Source organism: Propithecus coquereli, unplaced genomic scaffold (genome assembly GCF_000956105.1).
Source record: "Propithecus coquereli isolate 6110/MARCELLA unplaced genomic scaffold, Pcoq_1.0 Scaffold52, whole genome shotgun sequence".
In the NCBI taxonomy this organism is placed as follows: domain Eukaryota; kingdom Metazoa; phylum Chordata; class Mammalia; order Primates; family Indriidae; genus Propithecus; species Propithecus coquereli.
In genome coordinates, this window is record NW_012151063.1 from 7,534,527 (window position 1) to 7,554,245 (window position 19,719).

Below are 19,719 nucleotides of genomic sequence, written 5' to 3' on the forward strand. Positions count from 1 at the left end.
CCAACATCCAATAGATGTTATTCTTATATGTACATTTATGTGTTGATATTGGCATTTTTATTGGGGTAGTTTTGTATTTTTTGCTTAATCCAGGGCAAACTGACATCTTTAGTCATGTATTCAACAACTATGTATTGTGCACTTACCATGTGTCTGCAGTTTTCTGAGTGCAGGGATAGAACAGGGAACAAAACAGAAAAAAAAAATACTGCTCTGGAGGATTTTACATTTTAGGTGGTAAAGAGGCAATACACAAGAAAAATAAAGAACAAATACATAGTATGTTAGATGGTAATAGATGCTAAAGAGACAATTGAAGCCAGACTGGGTTATTAGGAGTGGGGGGAAGTGGGCTGTAATTTTAGGAAAAGTGGTTAGAGGTGGCCTTAGCATGAAGGTGCACTGGAGAAAGACCTAAAGGATCGAAGGAGCAAGCCGTGTGGATATTTGGAAAGGGAATTGGGAACAGCCAGTGCAAAAGTCTGGAGCCCTAGCATCTCTGGAGTGATCAAGGAACAACAAGGAGCCAGTGTGGCTGCAGCAGAACAAACAAGGTCAAAGGTGGTGGAGATAATGCAGAGAGGTAATCGGGGCTGGAGCATTTTAGGAACTGATAGCCATTCTAAGGACTCTGGGTTTTACTCTGAGTGAGATGGGAGTCTTTGTGCAGGAGGTGTTTAAGTAGAGGACTGACATGATCTGACTTTGGCTCTAAAGGATCTTTTGGCTGCTATTTTGAGAATAGAAGGAAGGGAGATGGGGAGTGTGGGTGGGGGAGGAGGCAGACTTGTTAGAAGGCTATCAAAACAATCCAGGCACAAGATGATGGTTTGTACCAGGACGATAGTAGCCATAGAAGTGGGGGAAGTGGTCAGGCTCTGCACATGAGAATTGGCCAAACTGGCTGATGGATTGAAGGCAAGGTGTGAAAGAAAGAGAGGAATCAAGCATGACTCTAAGTTTTTAGTCTAAACAGCCACATTAATGGAGTTACCATTTGCTGAGATGGGAAAGATTATAGGAAGGAGCTGATTTAAAGGATACAAAGTTTGTTTTAGATATGTAATGTCTGACTTGCCAAGTCATGCTGTCTTGTTAGCAGTTGGACAGAAAAGTCCAGAGCTCAGGGGAAAGATCCAGACTGGAGATATACATTTAGTGGTTAGCAGCATATAGCTCCTATTTCAAGCTGTGAAACTGGGTAAGAACAAGAACTGAGTGAGAATGGATGAAAATAAGAGGTATTAGAAATAAGCCCTGGGATGCTCCAAAGTGACGAGGTAGGGATGGGGATGAGGATGAATATAGGAGACTTGGAAGAAGCAAGCAGTGCAGCCAAGGTAAGAGGAAACAAGGTGTGGTTTGTTGGAAGTCAAGCGAAGAAGGTGTTTCGTGGAGGAAGAAGTGGTCAGCTATGTTGAATGCTGCTGATAGGTCAAGTTAAACATGTGTTGAGAATTGAACATTGGATTTAGCAAAGTGGGAGGTCGAGGGTGTTTTGCAAAGGAGCAGGATCATGGAATAGCCTGACTGGAATGGGTTCAAGGGAGGATAGAAGGAAACCCTAGGACAGACCTTTGAGGTAGCTGCCATTGGCAATTATCCAACAAATTTATTCCTCTTAATTGTTGATGTAGTCCCAATTCCCATGTGCCTTAGGGATGATGACCCTCTCTAATTCAAGAGGTAAATACTGATTGGTTTAAATCAGTAGTTCTCAATCAGGGCTGATTCTGCTCTCCAGGGGACATTGGGCAATGTCTGAAGACATTTTTGGTTGTCACAACTGGTGTGTGTGTGTGCTTGTGTGCATGTGCACACACATGCTATTGGCATCTAATGTGTGGAGATCAGGGATGCTGCTAAACATCCTACAATGCAAAAGACATCCCTCCCAGCACAAAGAATTATCTGGCCCAAAATGTCAATAGTGCCGAGGCTAGAAACCCTGGTCTAAATTAATCACTGCGATCACATTTTCCTTGCTAGTGATTAATTTAAGTGTTTCTATGACACAATTTGGTCAATGAAATAATAAGAACTTTGCTGACGAGTTTCTGGGAAAGGTTCTTTAGCTTTTAGAAAGAGATATAAGGAAGAGATGGTGCCTCTTCTTTGGAGAGACATTGTCAAATTGGATGTCATGCTTGAACCACAGTAACCTTCCTGCTGTCTGCCTGAAGATGAAGGAGCACCTGAGAATGGCAGTTAGGAGAATCACAGAGAGGCACTACAGAGTTCCACTGCACTGGGCCCAGAGTCCACTCACTTCCATGCCTCTCAGTTGGGAAAAAGTGGGACCAGGTGACAATTGATGTGAGATCATAAATTTTCCTATTTTTTATGACAGTCGAGTTGGGGTTTCTGGTACTTTCAGGCCAAAGTATCTGAATTGACATAACCTCCAAACTTGGAAGGCTGCTTAAAGAGGTTATTTGGGTCACATCTCTTAGACAGGAATTTATTAGCCAGGTTATCTATTTAAAATCTATTATAAGGAAGGGAAGTTATATCATATGTTTGAAAATGTGTGAAGAATGACTTCCTAGTATATAAAAAGACTCAAATCTCATGATAAAAGTACCTACCTGAACATCACTACCACTGTCCCTCAAACTTAGAATTAACATTTGTTTTTTAATTCTCCTGTATTACTTAGCACAGTGCTGGGGAAGGTAGTCGATACATATTAATACTTATTAGAAGTTAGATAACTTAGCTACATTGGTTATTTTAAAAAATTAGTAATTAGCAGTTGGGTGGAGCTAATCAATTATCTAAAGCTAGGGAGACAAAACAGGAAGCATAACAACTATAAAAGAGGTGGTGTATAGTCAGGGTACTCAGTTGCAGACAACAGATTCTACTTCCATACTAGCAGACGGGGATTTATCACAGGCACTAGTATTCTGGCAAATGTTTAGCAATCAGCTCTGAAAATAAAATTCCTATTTGTAGCATTTTCCAATTTCCATGGTATAAATACTTTCCCCATGGCAGATTTCAAGCTACCAATATTATGTCACAGAAAAGAAACTGGAAAGAGATGTACACAATTGGCATTCATAAGCTGGTATGAGTCGGTTCCAACACACCACTGATTATATGGTGTTAGCTCACAGAATCTCGGGGACCAGGGATGCTTTAGTAGCCAGGTGCAATACAAGGAGACAGGGGCCACCAATCCAGCAGTGTTCTAGCGGGTATTCCTATCCTTCCATGATAGCCTGTTCATGTTGCTAAGCTTCAAAGGGAACAACCTCATAGAAGTTACCGAAGAAGAACCAAAAGGTTCCACCAAACAATTCTAATTTCCTGTACATGTCAACCAAATCGTGTTTCTTTTTGCTACCTTCCAAATCTTGGGCCAAATTGATTTGTTTGGCAGAATCCTAGGTCTCATGCAAAACCCTAGCTGCAGAGGAATCTGAAAAAGTTTTCAGCTTTCCAGTTCTATGTTACAGAAAGGCATGCTGGAAGTCCAATGGAATGAGCACTGGAGAGACAGCTTTCCTACTTCCTCTGAATGTTAATGGATGGAAGGAGGCAAATCAGAGTAATAAAGGGAAAGCCGAAACTAGCCCTGTGTGTGTGTGTGTGTGTGTGTGTGTGTGTGTGTGTATAGGAGGCAGAGACACTTTAAATCCAATTTAGCAATTGTCAGATACAAATATATCCTACAAAAGACATGCAAGGCAACCAGGGAAGTTATTGGCACTTTATACAGGTAATTATATGTGAACAAGAGCAAACTATGACATATGAGTTGTGGAAGGATGAGAAGAATAAAAAGGGAGATTGGCCAATTTCATCAAAAATGTGGGTCAGTTGCTCTAGTGAACAATTTAACTACTAATGCCTCAAATTGCCTCCAATTTATGTTTTCATCACTGTGTATTGATTATTGTAGGGAATATACATCATAACTTGTGGCTACCCATGATCTTTTTAAGAGGTTTTCTATATTTGGGGAAATTCATAGATTATGAGTCCTTGGTAGAGTGACTAATTGTTCTGGTTTGCCTGGGACTGAGCGGTTTCCTGGCATGTGGGACTTTAATTGCTAAAATCAGGAAAGTCCTGGCCGAATTAGGATAAGTTGGCCACCCTAGATTTTGCCTCCTAGATGGAGAATCACAGCTCAAACTCCCAGGCTGCTAGATGTGGCACATGACTAAGTCTCTGCCATTTAGAATCAAAAAGCTACCCCAGAGGGCCATTCAGAGCTGAGCTAGGAAGGAAACAAACTCAGCAGTGAGCTTCCATCTCGCCAGCAGGGGTAGCAGTCCAGCTGGCTGCCTTTCAGGGGCGGAGGCAGTGGCTGGGAGTGTGAGTCCATAATGCAGAAGAGCCAGGGGCTAGAAGCGCTATCATTTGTAATCAAGCTGAGGTCCTGGCACCCAGGGCTTGCTGGTGGCAGCAGTAGGCAGCAGTGGCATCTCCCCCCAAATCAGACTAATTTGCTGCATGGTTTTGGCCTTTTTCCTGGAAGCAACGCCTTGGATTTGTTTCACCAGCCCTCCCAATGATTCTGGAGCTACTTACTGAATATCTTTCAATAAATCCCTTTCCTGCTTAAACTCGCAAGAGAGTGGATTCCATTGTTTGCCAGTCAGAATCCTGACCAATAAAAAAAAATTTAAATATTTCATATATGGGATGAAACGAGTATAGTTCCTTTTAATTATATAGGGTTTTTTTGCTGCCTTTTTCCATTAAAAATTTTTTTTTGTTGCTATTTGGAGGGAGAGGACAGTCAAACTGCCTAAGGGAGATTTTGTCTTAATTTCATATTCCTAACATAATTTTCAAATTTCTGGCCCTGCAATTATGATTCCTCATTCTTCTTTTTCATTTCTATTAATATTTTTGGCTTTTTGACACCCTTATACTCCATGGGGTTTGCTAAGCAAATAGGTGTATGCTGCTGTGATAGGATGCTAGAATGTGGCAAATGTATGAGAAGTGTGCTTATTTCCATTGCTCTAATTATTTTTCGCTTTTTTGTATATTTAGCTCTTTAATATCATTCAAAAATTTTTTTGCTCTCACGTTCCTAAATGGCAAGTCAAATTTTGTGTTATTTTTATTTATTTATTTTTTTTGCTCAAATAATTTTTGATTTACAGAAAAGTTGCAAAGCTAGTACAGAGAGTTCCTGTATCCTTTGACAACCCCAAATAAGTGACTGAGGCAAAGATCTCAATCAATGGAGGTTTATTAAACCAAAGTTTGAGAACACGCCTGGGAAAAACACAAACCACAGACAGATCTGTGACTGTCTTTCCAAAGGGAAATTTGGGAACTTCAGTATTTAAGGGAAGGCTTATAGAGAAAAAAAAGGAGCGGATGGGGAGCTAAATGGTTACATTCTTGTGGGGCCCAGGATATCTATATTTTAAATAAGATAAGGTGAATGTTAGAAGAGAAAAAGGGAGTGAAGGAAGCATCAATTATATAGCTGTCCCTGGATAGGTGGAAGAATGACTGATCTTGTCTTGTCTCTGTTCTGCACCTGGGAAGATAAATTGTAATCAACATTATTAGTGTGCAATTGAACAGACTTGAGTTTTAGGAGCTAGACTTAGCCTGCAGACCCAAAGTTACAATTTGCATGTCCTCGTTTATGGGAAGCCAGCAAGGAATTTCCTTATGAGTGATCTGTGGGAGCAGTCCTTCTCAGGTGCCTGAGGCCTTTTACCTTTCTGTAGGCTGATGCATAATGTTAGTAACAGCTATTCATGTGGAAGGGAGTGTTGCATGACTCAGCCTCCAGGCTTGATCTTGCCCTTTGCATAAGGAGTTGATGTGCGAGTGGTCCTGAGCTTTTTACTAATATTTTCCTTTACACTCTTCACCCAGCCTCCCCTAATGTTGACCTCTTACATAATCACTGCATTGCTCTTACTTTTTCATGACACTTGAATTACAAAGAAATGCTAGACCTTGGAATATCACATACTGTCAGTACCTGGGGAGCATCTTCCCATAAACAGAGGGCATTTGGATTTCGACAGCAATAGCTTTCTTTATTCTTTGCACCCAATCTTACTATTTATTTTGACATGGAAGCCTCTGTTGCCTGCAGCCTTCCCTCCACGTAGACCTCATTCTGGCCTTGCGGTTTCTTGTTGGCACCAGTGTCTTTGGATGGTGCGTAAAGATCATAGCTAGAACATGAGAAGCCACTCAAAGATATAGTTTGTTGGAGGTAGTCTCTAATGAACATAACCTCAGTATTTCAATACCTAGTGCACACAGACTGGGAAAAAGAGGATGGTCTGGCAAGAAAGCCTAGATGTCTAGTCCACGTGGACTCACAGTATGCCATAGCACAGAGATTTTCCAATGTTATTGTGTATATGAAAGGTTCTTGTTCAAATACAGATTCTGATTTAGCAGGTCTTGGGTGGAGCCTGCGATTCTGAGTTTCTAACAAGCTCCCGGTGTTGCTCATACTATTGTTCCATGGACCATACTTCGAGTAGCTGAGAAGACTGTGTTTCATTGGCTGTGATGCAGCTGTCATAGATGATATTAAAGGAGCTATCTTTATCACAATGGGTGCTAATCCTAAAGCCAGAATCAAGTGAAAATTCAAAGTGACATTGTCTTTCTTGTAATATGGATTTGCATCACCAGCTTTTGTGTTTCTCTTCATATATAGACAGTCTCTAAAAATAGTTAAACATTACAAAAAATATAACAGATTTAGATGACCAATTGTGACCATTTAATTTTAGCCTCTAAGATCCTGGAGAGGAAGGAAAGTAAAATTTATGAAGCCCTTACCATGGGACTTGGCCCTGGGAAAATGTTGGAAACATTTATAGGTTTGTTGAACTTCAGAGTTAAAAACAGCCTCCATAGTCACACATTACATGTGTGTTAGTCCATTTTGCGTTGCAACAAAGGACTGCCTCAGGCTGGGTAATTTATAAAGAGAAGAGGTTTATTTGGCTCACAGTTCTGCAGGCTGTATAAGAAGCATGGCGCCAGCATCTGCCTCTGGTGAGGGCTTCAGGGAGCTTCCACTCCTGGCAGAAGGTGACGGGGGAGCAGGCTTGTCACATGGCGAGACAAGGAGCAAGAGGAGGAGGCGGTGCCAGGCTTCTTTAAACAACCAGCTCTCGTGTGAACTAACAAAGTGAGAACACACTCATTGTCACAGAGAGGGCACCAAGCCATTCATGAGGGATCTGCCCCCATGACCCAAACACCTCTCACCAAGACTCACCTCCAACACTGGGGATCAAATTTCAACATGAGATTTGGAGGGGCCAAACATCCAAACCATATCAACATAGAATAGAATAAATTATTTTGGATTAGAACCTAACTTGAGATTTCACAGGAGACTGTCATGCACTTTGATAATATTCAGTGGCTAATTATTTAAGAAGTCCATGACTATGTGCCAGTAGAGCAGATAAGGACAGGGTATTTGGGGACATTTATAAATTAAATCAGTTCTCAATGTAGTCAAAAGAATTGATCTCACTACCGTTTTACAAATTTCAAGCCAGATTGAAAGTTTAACTAAGAACAGCTCATGAATCTTGAAATAGAAGCTGCTACCCATGATATAAAACACAATTTAAGTTTAGGACTAAAATGACTATTTTACATCAGGGCTACTATAACTTGTGTGTGTGCGTTTATGTATAATTTATTCTAAAGGACCAAATTTTTAAAACCACATGGAACATTTTTATTTTTTGTAAGCGATTAAATCCTAAACCAAGGAAACCAGAATCTATGTAGGAAAACAACTCAAATGGCCCAAAACATGCTGAAGGTTACAATTCTTTAGAATTCATACCTGCAGAGTCTCTTTACTACCTGGGAAAAGGAGAATATTTTCAGACTATAAACTTGACTGCTGTGAGAGTTGAGAGTTGTGCTTGAGGGTAACTTTAGTGTAATAATTAATTGACCTGGATAATCACAAAGGAGTCTGTGTGGATTCATGTTACCCAGAGAACTGGTGGGCCTCTGACCACAGGCTGCTAAGGGGGGTGATACTGAGCGATATCCCATTCTGCCAAGGAGACGTCTGAGCAGTGTGAGTGTTATTTATAGGGAAAGAGCTAAGAGGGAGAAAGTCCAGCTTCTCATCCATGCTCAATGTTAAAAGCCCACAGAGGTTTCTCTCTCTGAATAGGACATACCACATATTCTAATCTATTAGAGAATTAAGATGATGATTAGTTATAATAATCATACTACCACTTAACACAGTGGTATATTGGTTTTCTATTGCTGCTTAATAACTTACCACAAGTTTAGCAGCTAAAAACAACACACATTTATCTCACAGCTTCTTTAGGTCAGGAGTCTGGACACAGCTGAACTGGGTCCTCTGCTCAGGGTCTCACAAGGCTGCTGTCATGGTGCCAGTCAGGTTGTTGCATTCTCATCAGGGGCTCGACTGGGGAAGATTCTGCTTTTAAGCTCCCTTAGGTTGTTGGTAGAATTCGTTTCCTTGTGATTGTAGGGCTGAGGTCCCTGGTATCTTCTTGGCTGTTGGCTGGAGGCTTCCCTCAGGTCCTGGAGGCTGCTGGCAGTTCCTGGCCATGTGGCTTTTTTCATAGGTGTTCACAACACAGGTGTTTGCTTCTTCAAGGCCAGCAGGAGAGTCTCTCTCTCCAGGCTGCTAAGATGGAGTCCTATATAACGTAATTGCAGGAGTGATACCTTTCACCTCTGCTGTATTCTGTTGGTTAGAAGCAAATCGCAGCTTATACCCACACTCAAAGGGAGGGGATTATACCAGGGAGGGACCCATTGGGGGTCACCTTAGAGTTTGTCCACCACAAATAGGGAGAAATGGGGACAAAAGTTGGGGCATACATTCCTGTTTTTGTGGAAGTGCTTCCGTTACATTCTATATCCCCTCCCGGTGCTCCTCCTTCACCTTTGAGTGCCTAGCTCATGGGAGACATGTAATGAACTGAGGGACAGTGATCCTTCCAGAATAGACTTCCTTTTGCTTTCGTCTCTGAGAGGTGATGTCAGAGGCAAACAGGTGGGAGTAAAAGGGAAAACATTTTTTCTCATGCTGCCTTTCAAACAAAACTCTGAAAAATGACAATATTTGTAAAGTTATTTTAAAAACTTCAAAATCATAAGAAAAATGTCAACCCCACTGCTTCTATCAGCTCAGTGGTAGGGGGTGGGGATTGTTCTATTAGTGTCTGAAGAATTTTCAAAAAAATTATTAACTGTTATACACGATCTTTTTTTTTACCAACTTCAATCAAGAACTCAGTGAATATGGTGGTGACTCTTGGTATTTCTGTGCCAGCTTTGAAAATATGTTCATCTGTGGCTTTTTAGATACCACCATAGCCAGGGCATGGGAAGTGAGGCAGCCCAGCATACAGTTGTATAGGTTGTGCACTGTACAACTCAAGACTGCCATTTATAAAGGCCACATTGTCTTTCCCCCAGTTCTCCCCAGTGTCAGTATTATTCCTAGTAAGAATATTCTGCATATCAATGGGCCATTTCACACAGAAATTCGACTGAGCTTTGGAGCCACCCTTGGAAGTATAATATATTATCCTGACTCTACAGATGAGGAAACTGAGGCTGAGAGGGTTTGCATCACTTTCCCAGTGTTTAACAGCATAAGGAACAGGGCCAGGGCTGGGACTCAAGACCAGGGATTTTCCCACAAAGTCCCACTTTACTCTTTATAGAGCTGGGCTTATTTTTTTTTTTTTTTTTGAGACAGTGTCTCGCTTTGTCACCCAAGCTATAGTGCAGTTGCTTCATCATAGCTCACTGTAGCCTCAAGCTTCTGGGCTTGAGTGATCCTCCTGCCTCAGCTTCCCAAGTAGCTGGGACTTCAGGTGAATGCCACCAAGCCTGGCTAATTTTTCTATTTTCAGTAAAGACAGGGTCTCACTCTTGCTCAGGCTGGTCTTGAACTCCCAAGCTGAAGCGATCCTCCCACCTTCGCCTCCCAGAATGCTAGGATTACAGGCACGAGGTACCTCGCCCAGCCAAGAGCTGGGATTCTTGTTTTGTTTTGTTTTAACCTGTCCTGCCCACAGCTCTTCTCCAAATAAATCAGGATCATCCACACAGTCTGTGAAGGTGGTTCCCTCCACAGGTGTTAGAAGCTCTTGCACTTGTATAAATTCTTCAACCAACCCTAATCCACAAAAAGTGGTTGGGGAGGTGCATTACCATCTCGTATGGAGTGTTTCTGCTTTGTTCTACATGCCCAGTAAATGGTGACTCATTCACCTATGAGTGTCTCTGCCTCATAGCACGTGGGTGGACAATAATCTTTCTGGAATGGGCTTCCTTTTGCTCCTCTTTCAATAGAACACTGAGCTTAGAATTTGCCAGTTTGCTCAACCTGGTATCTTGAGCAGAATCCTTGAGTTTTCAGCTCAACAAACATTGATTGGGCCCAGTGTTCTAGTCACTAAGCTAAGGACAAGCTAAGGAAATGAGGGATCTCTTCGTCCTGTCATCAGGGGATTTTAAGTTGCCTTCTGAACCTCCTAGGGTGTGACGGTGTTGTGCCCAATTCTGTAATGATTCTGTGCTGGACACATGATTAATTCTGTTAGTAGTGGCAGACTTCACTGTATCTTCAGGGAAGATATTTTTCTTTTTGGCTCTTGCCATTGAATGTGGTTAGGGAATCAATGATGGGAATCTAAGAGAGTTTTCTTTTAAAAAACACATTAGGAGAGAAAAATATTTGGTCAGCTTTTCAAAGTGGAAATAACCATGGGGGAAAATGCCGTAGCAGGTATTTCCCTTGATTTTTAAAAAAAGTTTATACTGCATATGTTCTTTAGAAGTAGAACCAGAAAGGAAATGTGGACGGAAATACTTTGTCTAGGGTTTATCACATGAATATGAAAAGAATGACAAAAATTGTCTATAGGCTGACTGCTGCTCTCTTGAAATATCTGCAGTTCTCATTTGATTAGCATTGTTAGCTTAATAGAATTTAATTGTATTTAATAGCTGGCAAGGTCTACACTGGGTGTATTTGCCCATTGTCCTGATATAGTCTATCAGATTTTTGTTCAGCAATAGCCTCTCCCTTTTCTCCCACCTCCCCAACAACTCTGTGGGAGGATATTTCTCTAACCTGATTGGGCTTGGTCATGTGATGAACTTGGGTCAATGGAATGAAGGCAGAAGAGATGATCTCTCATTTCTGAAGCTAATTAATATCAGCCCTCTGGGAGCTTTTCACTTTTGCCAAGAGAATTATATGCCCAGGTAGTTGCCACCCCTTCAGCCTGAGTCCCAGAATGAGATGTATGTGGCACAACGAGACTCAACCTACCATCTGAAGCAGAGATCCCCAGCTGGCTTGCAGAAGCCACGAGCAAGCCATGAGAGAGAAAGAACTGATTGTCATTGCATGCCACTGAGATTTCGTGGTGGCATATTTTATAGCTACAGTAATACACCTGATGATAGTGGGATCGCAAAAGTTACAAGATAGCTGAAATCAATCTTCTCCAGCACTTCTCACCCTGAAGTTCCCATCAGAGGCTCTGGAGGATGTGTGAAACAGATTCCTGGGCCCACTCCCAGCGAGTCTGAGTCAATTGGTCTGCACTGTGGCCCAAACTTGCATTTGTAATAAGCTTCTTGGTGCTGCTGGTGCTGCTGGTCCAAGGACCCACTTTGAGGACCACAGATCTAAACCTCTGAATATTAATTGGATTAACTGTTTTCAGCAGGTCATGCTGCACAGATAGAAATGCTTAAGCTCTTCAGATGTAGCCAGTTTTTGATGTGATATAAGGTGGAAATGGGACCAATTACCCAGAGAAAACAGACTGCAATGAAGGGAATACAAGTAGTACTGGTGGTGGGGTGGTGGGAGGGAGAGTCTTGTCATAAAAACAGATTTTAACCTCCGAAGAAATGGAATACAAGGCTCTGAAGACAGTAATTTAGGGGAGTAGCCCCCACAGGCCCCGGCACTAAGAGGCCAGATTGGGAGTAGTGGTACATCAACTAGCATTTTAATTTCCTTAATAAACGTTTATGTGTGTTGTATCCTAGTCTGGAGATATGGAAGATAGGGTTGGAAGACTTGGGTTTATTGGAACACTTTTAAAATATACAATAAAGACCATGAATGTAGGCATCTTTACATTAGAATGAAAAATGAACAACTTAAGGAATCATCTGGAAGTTTTCAAACATCTGCAGACTTGGACTCATGTTGATTTGCCTGAATACAATAAGCATGTAATTTGGAAATGGGAAGAGACAAGTCTAAAACATTAACTGTTGGATCGTCTTGCACATTTTACTCTCAGTGTAGATGAGGTCCCAGTGGCCTGATGCTGACGTATTTATTGATACAATGAGAGGCAGGAAGCTGATCACAGCTTGGTCAGGCACAATTCCCAGAAAAAAGGTAATGAAATCAGATCACTTATTTGTAAAATGCATCCAGCTTTGAATTACATGGATTCCCCTGATAGCCTAAATTAGTTATATGAAGTAGAACATTTTATAGACATCACTTGATAGGTAGATGGTCAATTTGAGTTTTGAATTAATATTAGCCTTATTCATATTTACAAATAACCTCTTTTAAAAATAGCCATCGCTGATCCGACTTCCCCTCACCTCCAGAAGTCTAGAACAATTGCCTCTCAAACTTTGCAGCATATGAGAATCACCCAGGGAACATCTGGATGTCCAGGCCACCCCCCAGAACAAATTCATCAGAATCTCTGGGGACAGGACCCCCTGGGCACCAGGATTTTTCATAACTCCCCAAGGGGTCATGTGAAGCAGCCTTGTTTGGGAACCAGTGCTCGTCTTGCTATTCCAAGTGCTGCTTGCACCAGCAATATTGGCATCTCCTGGGAAGTTGTTAGAAACACAGTATCAACCATAGCAAATTCTAACAAGTATTCTCTGGACCCACTGAATCAGAATCTACTTTTTAACTCAGTCCCAGATGATTTACTTGCACGTTAAAGCATTGGCTAGGAGTCACACAGGACAGCAGCAGTTCATGAGCCACTGCTGTGTGGACCCTTTCCTGACTTCCAAGCAAAGTGGATCTTGCTGCCGTCTCTGTACCTGGCAAGGAGCAGCGCACTGATTCCCTCATCCGTCCTGTCTTCTCTATTTGTTTACTGAGAGAATATTGGAATTTTTCAAAGGGAAGGAAAGGAAGAGGGAAGGGCAGAGAGAATGAGAGGAATGGTCAACAACATGTATTTCTTATTCTGACTCAAAACCTGCCACATCAAATCTTGGCCATCACAGATTAAAGGAAAATTCTAGTTCCTTTCTGCAATTTCACAAACCAGGAGAAAGGTAACTTAGGGTATGCATCGTATCAAAATCTGAAGGATGGAGGTGGTGTTTATTCTATCTCAGGGGTTAGCAACCTTTTTCTCTAAAGGGCCAGATATTTAATAGTAAATATTTTTGTCTTTGTGGCCATATGGACTCTGTCACAACTACACAACTCTGCTGTTGTAGCATGAAAGAAGCCATAGACAATGTGTAAATTAATGGGCATGGCTGTGCTCCAATAAAATTTATTTTCAAAGACAGGTAGCTATTCCACTTTCAGGTATATACTGAAAAGAATTGAACACAGATACTCAACCAAATACTTGTACACGGATGTTCATAGCAGTGTTATTCACAATAGCCAAAAAGTGTAAACAACCCAAATGTCCATTAATGGATGAATGAATAAACAGATTGAGGCATATCCATATAATTGAATATTATTCAGTCATAAAAAAGACTAAAGTACTGATCCATGCTACGGTGTGGACAAACCCCAAAATCATTAATGCTAAGTTGAAGAAGTCAGACATAAAAGGCCATGCATTTACATGAAATATCCAGAATAGGTAAATCCTTAGAAACAGAAAGCGGGATGGGTAGTTGCCAGGGGCTGGAGGAGGGGGAATGGAAAGTAACAGATTAATGAGTATGGGGTTTCCTCTTGGGGTGATAAAAATATTTTGAAACTAGATAGAGGAGGTGGTTGCACAGCATTGTGAAATGTACTATATGTCACTGAATTGTTCACTTTGAAATGGTTCATTTTTTCATGTGAATTATATCTCACTAAAAAGAGTTGAAAACAAAATAAAGCAAAACAAAACCAGGCAGCTGCTCGGTTTGGCCCTGGGGCCATAGTTTGCTGAACCCTGCTCTCCTCCATTCAGGCAGGCCCTGTTCTGGTGGTTGATAGACTCTACAACCCTGCCAAGATTCTGTTTCCAAGTCTTCTCTGTGAGCAGACATCATAGCCACATGGTGCAAATCTAGCCAGGTCCTCTCCTTTCATCTCTATAGCTGCATGTACGCTCTTGGTCCTGGCCTGGTCCTGACTCCCCAAGTTGGAAAGGAGGCTCCACATCTACTCTAAAGCATCTTCCGCTGGGCTTTGTAGGCTTTAGAATTGACCTTGCAGAAGCCTCTTTTCTCTCCATGGACTCTTCATGCCTGAAGAACCTTCCCTAGCTAGTGTAAGACTTGGCCCCTTTCTCTGGTGAGGCTCAGCATCTTCACTCCAGCCAGCTTTTAGGCTTTGAATCTACCAGCCTTGATAGCAGAGAGACAGACACTCAATACATCCCAGTTCTCTTGGGGTTAGTGCTGTCACAAACAGGCTTCCTATTCTTCTTATTCCAAAGGGGCCCTAACTAAGTTCCTGTATCTTTTCCAAGGAACGTTAATTTGGAGGATGATGTTAATCTCTGTTGATGCCCCACCTACCCCAAGCACAGTGAATGACCCAAGAGTTTCCTATGTAAGGGTGATGAGTCTGCTGAAGTAAAGGGTAGGAGATTCAGACCTTAGTGTCGGCCCTGATAATTCTACCTTTGTGGTCTTCGTGCATCATGTAACATTGAACCTGAATTCTTTTTTAGCCTCTGAAGAGCACCTGATTCTCTTATCTATTTCTTCAGTTGGTACCTGAATGAAATGAGTTAATATATGTGTAACAACTGTCTAAAAGGTAAAACTCTACGCTAATATAAGTATTAGCAACTAACGAAGTCTTGAGGGTCCCAGGAAAGCAATGTATGGTGTTATACTAAGATTATATTCCACATGTACCAATAATAGACATATTTCCCATACTTGAGAGAAGTGTCATTCTCCCTACATTAGTTCGGATAACACTATAGGATGTGTTGTGCTAACATAAACCTTGAAATATTAGTGACTTAACACAACAACATTTTATTTCTCACTCACATCATAGACTGATGCAGATCAGGACACTCTGCCAAATGATGACTCAGGGATCTGAACTAGTTCCATCCTGTTTTTTATCATCTGGAATGTAACCTAAGTCTTAGATTATTGCTGTAATAACCCCCAGTGAATTATGCCTCCCTTTAAACTCCCTTCCTTACTACTTTTTCTAGTCCCCTCCACACTGACTCTTCCTGCTTGAATCTATTCCCCTACCATAAGAAGCATCCCTGGCTGGCCTGCTGGAAGATGAGGCCACATGGAGCAGAAATGAACCACCCCAGCTGAGGCCCAGTTGACCAACCTACCTTTCAGTCAATTCCAGCTGAGTACAGCCACATGAGTGATCCCATACAAGGTCTACAGAAGAACTTCCAAGCTGAGCCCTTCTCAAAATGCTCAACTGTAGAATCATGAGCAAGTAAAATACAGTCGACCCTTGAACAACACAGTTTGAACTTGGTGGGTCCAATTATATGCTGATTTTTTTTCAACCAAACACTGACTGAAAATACAGTATTCTCAGGATATGAAACTCATGCATATTGAGGGCTGACTTTTGGTATATGTGCGTTCTGCAGGGCTGACTGGGGGTCTTGAGTATGTGTGAATTGGGGTATATGCAGGGGTCCTGGAACCAATCTATCCTGTGTATGCCAATGACAACTGTAGTTGTTTTTGTTTTAGGCCACTATGTTTTATTATGCAACAAAGATGGATTGGTAGATACAGCCTCCAAAAGTTTTTGTATTCCTAGCAAGGAAGAGAAGACTAAAGAGTTTTGTGAGATGTTTTTAAGGAGTAGGCAGAAAATAGCTTACATCATTTCCTATCACATTCAATTAACCAGAACTTAGTCATATGGCCACATTTAACTGCAAAGGAAGCTGAGAAAGGTAGTTTCTCATATGCCTGGGAAGAGGATACAGTGTGGTGAGCCCGGCATTGTCTCTGGGGTTCATCCATACTACCTACCATAGCTGACCACATCTCCTCTTCTTTTCCATATCGACATGAAGTATAAATAAGCAGAGAAAAAGGCAGGCCACATCCAATTCATTTTAGGTTTAGCTTTTGTTATGAGGCTGATAAACTGATTATGATGAAAATGAATGCTCTGAGAAGAGGAGAAGCTATTTGATGGGAACAGAAGGGAATACAGAGATGGAGAGAGGACTGTGAAAACATGTTCCTGAATCTATTTATTAATAATACAACTCTTCTCCTTGAAGTGTATTGTTATGTTCAATTCAAAACTAATATTTATTGATATTTATTAAGGGGATGGTGCAGTGTCTGACACAGCAAAACAAATAGAAATATGTAAGACAGGTCCTTCTCTCAAGAAAGTTTCAGTTTGAGAAATTGTATGAGACAAGTACACAGTACTTGGAAGGGAGTGGGGTTCAAAACACAGAACTAGGGTGTAGCTGGTTGAGTCAATCAGAAAGGCTTAATTGAAGGTGTTATATTCAGGTGAATCCTGATGAAATTTGCTAAAGATAATGACAGATAAGTTGTAGTGCCTGGCTTAAGGTACTGGGGACCGTACCTATTTCCCCTTAGTAGCTTGGGCCTCTCTGGATTTTCCAGGAGAACATAATACAGACAGAACACAGTCTGGCTTGGAGGTTGTTAGATTTGCTGATTCAGTGATATCCCTCAGCATCATTGGAGGAGGTGATGCAATATTTCCAGCCCAATCCCAAGAAGTAAATGATGACCAGCATGATATTGGTTCATCCCTATCTACTATATAAATTATTTTCATAACCCTCCCCAACTCCATCACTGTAACAACCCACATCCTGCCATAAGTTGAGGGGTTGCATCTGTGAAGATTGGAGGGACAAGACTGCAGATAACTTTACCCTCAATTCAGCAGTTCTTGAGGGTCTTATCTGGGCTCTTGGAAATGAGGTAGCACCTCCCCCTTATTAGAAAACAGTCCCCTCAGAGGATCCTAACATTCCTACCAACTTGTCTTGGAGGATAAAATTTAGATCCATATGTTTTCAATGTGATAACCACCAAGAATGCATACATTCTCAGAGTCCTATCTCAGATGTTTAAAGAAGATCATGCTGAGCACAGGAAGTCAATAGAGGCTCAAATATAACCAGATGCAGGATGCTTTTGAGAGAAAATTGACCACCACAAAAAGGCTGACCCAAAGAAACAAGAAGGGGAGAGGAATCTCGATCAGATAATTTTGAAATTTTCACTTTACTTTAAGCTGGGTGCCTCCAGTTCTGATTGATCATCCTTTTCCACCTCTCCAGTATTTCTCAACTCCTTAGTCCCCTTTCTAGTGCCCAAGTGAAGGATCAGGGTAGGATTTTGGGGGTATCACCTAACTGTACCCTCAATGTTCCTGTGGCAGTCATAGCACTCATCACTAAGAGAATCTTGGAAGCTGAATCCAGTTTTCCCTTTATAAACCAGCATAAGGTGTTCTTAGCACCTTTCTGAGCTATATGGCCATCTCTTCTTGGGCCCTGAGGATGTACCTTACATTAGTGTAGAAATGCTTGTTGGTTTGTTCCACATCTGGGCCATGGAGAGAAGATCAGAGAATCACAGGGCTAGAAGGGGATGCTGCCCATTCTCTTAGCCAAGTGACCCTTTCTTCAAAGGAAATATTACACAAGTGGTCCATATGGGCCAGGGGGAAGCTTGCTTTGGAAACGGGTAGCTGGTAGTGGATAGACACCAGCCTGTTTCCACCCCCTGCATCCCCTGACGAGATACAGAGCAAGGCCATCCAGCCTCCTGGCTCAATTGCCACCATGTTTGGAATAGGAGACCCTCAACTCACCCCTGCCCACATATCCCCTAGGAATTCCTGAGAATCCCCAAAAGGGAGACTCACATGCAACCACTAAGTGTTCTGTCAGCTGCAGTCCTCCTGGGAGTCTCCTATTTTACCTCTTTGGCTTTGGATCTAACATATTCATTCATTGCTCATAAAGTCACATGGAGACATTTTATGGCTGCCAGTACCCCATTTTTCAAAGTCCTGTGTCTATACCAAAGGTATGATCTCCAGGTGCTCTCCAAATTTCTAATTCTCTAGGGTTGAGTTTATTCAGAGGTGAGGCAAAGGGATAAAATTATAGACTGTTAAGGCCAACACAGGCCTTAATTCAATTCAATTTACATCAGTGAAATTTAATAAAATTTAATAATGTGGACTAAATGGGTTTTGGAAGATATAAGCAGGAATAAACCCCAAGTTCCCCTTACATAAGCGTGCCTGCTCATGGGCTTGCCATGCTGGCTGCCTGAACACGGTGCTGCTGAGCATTTCTTCTCATTTTCCCTCTGGTAGATGGAGCATGATCTTTGTTGTCTTCCCACAAGTGGCAATAGCACTAAGGAATCACAATCTCATTTCTTGACTGAGGCATCTTGCTTATATTAATTTCAAAGACTCATCAGGTTAGTGTTGAAAACTCTCTAAAAAGTCAGAATTAACCACAATTCAGATCAGGCATTTCCTGATATTGATATCAGGAAATGCAAATAGAAGCAAAGTTGTACAGAATTGCACCCCAATCAAAACCAAAGCTGCCATCTTAGTAATTATTATTATACCATTAAGTTTCCCCATTAACTGCCTGCCCACCTTCCTGACAACCTTAAGATAGTATTTCTTAGTTCCTGCAGTAAGAGAAAATTTTATTCTATTTGCGAAAGTAGCATAAATACAGACATATTTATAGTAAACTATTTTTTAAAATTTTAATTCAGACAAAACAATGAACAGGAAGCACATACTCCCTGAAGAGCTGAAGTCAACACACTGAAAAGAAACATTTTGAAAGAGGCTGGTTTAAGATTCAAATTGCAGATTTGCAGCTCATGGTTTAAAATTCCAAGAAGGAAAACTGAGGGCCCTCGTGCTTTCACATGTCATGATTTCTCCACAATTATTAAAATTTATTATCGCATTAAAATACTAATAGAAAAAATAAACCCTTTTCCCAGATACTGGAGCCCTGCCCTTCTTGTTCCACAGCACAGTAACTGGTAAAAGGCTGAGGAGACGAGGGAAGGAAATTAACCTGTCACTTCAGGAAAACAAAGTCTATAGACACACAGAAAATGGCTACTATTAGCATCTTTCCTGAACAGTTTGCTTCAAAGAACAACATCCATTGGGAAAGAAAGATGAAAATGATTTTTCCTGGAAGCCAACTTAATTTTGTTTAGTTTGTTTGTAATAAAGAGGTATTGTTTGAAAGAGGAGGTTTAAAAGAAAAAAGATGGTAAAATTACAGAAAGACTAAGGTAAGAAAAGAACTTTCTGAGGTTTAGCACATTTCCTTAATTTAATCCAGTCAGTTTGGTTCAATTTAATTGAATAAAATCAACAAATATTCACTGATTGTCTACTATGTATCAGTCCTGGGGATGCAATGACAAATAAGATCCAGTTTGCCTTTAAATACCTCAGTCCTTGGTGAAGAAACT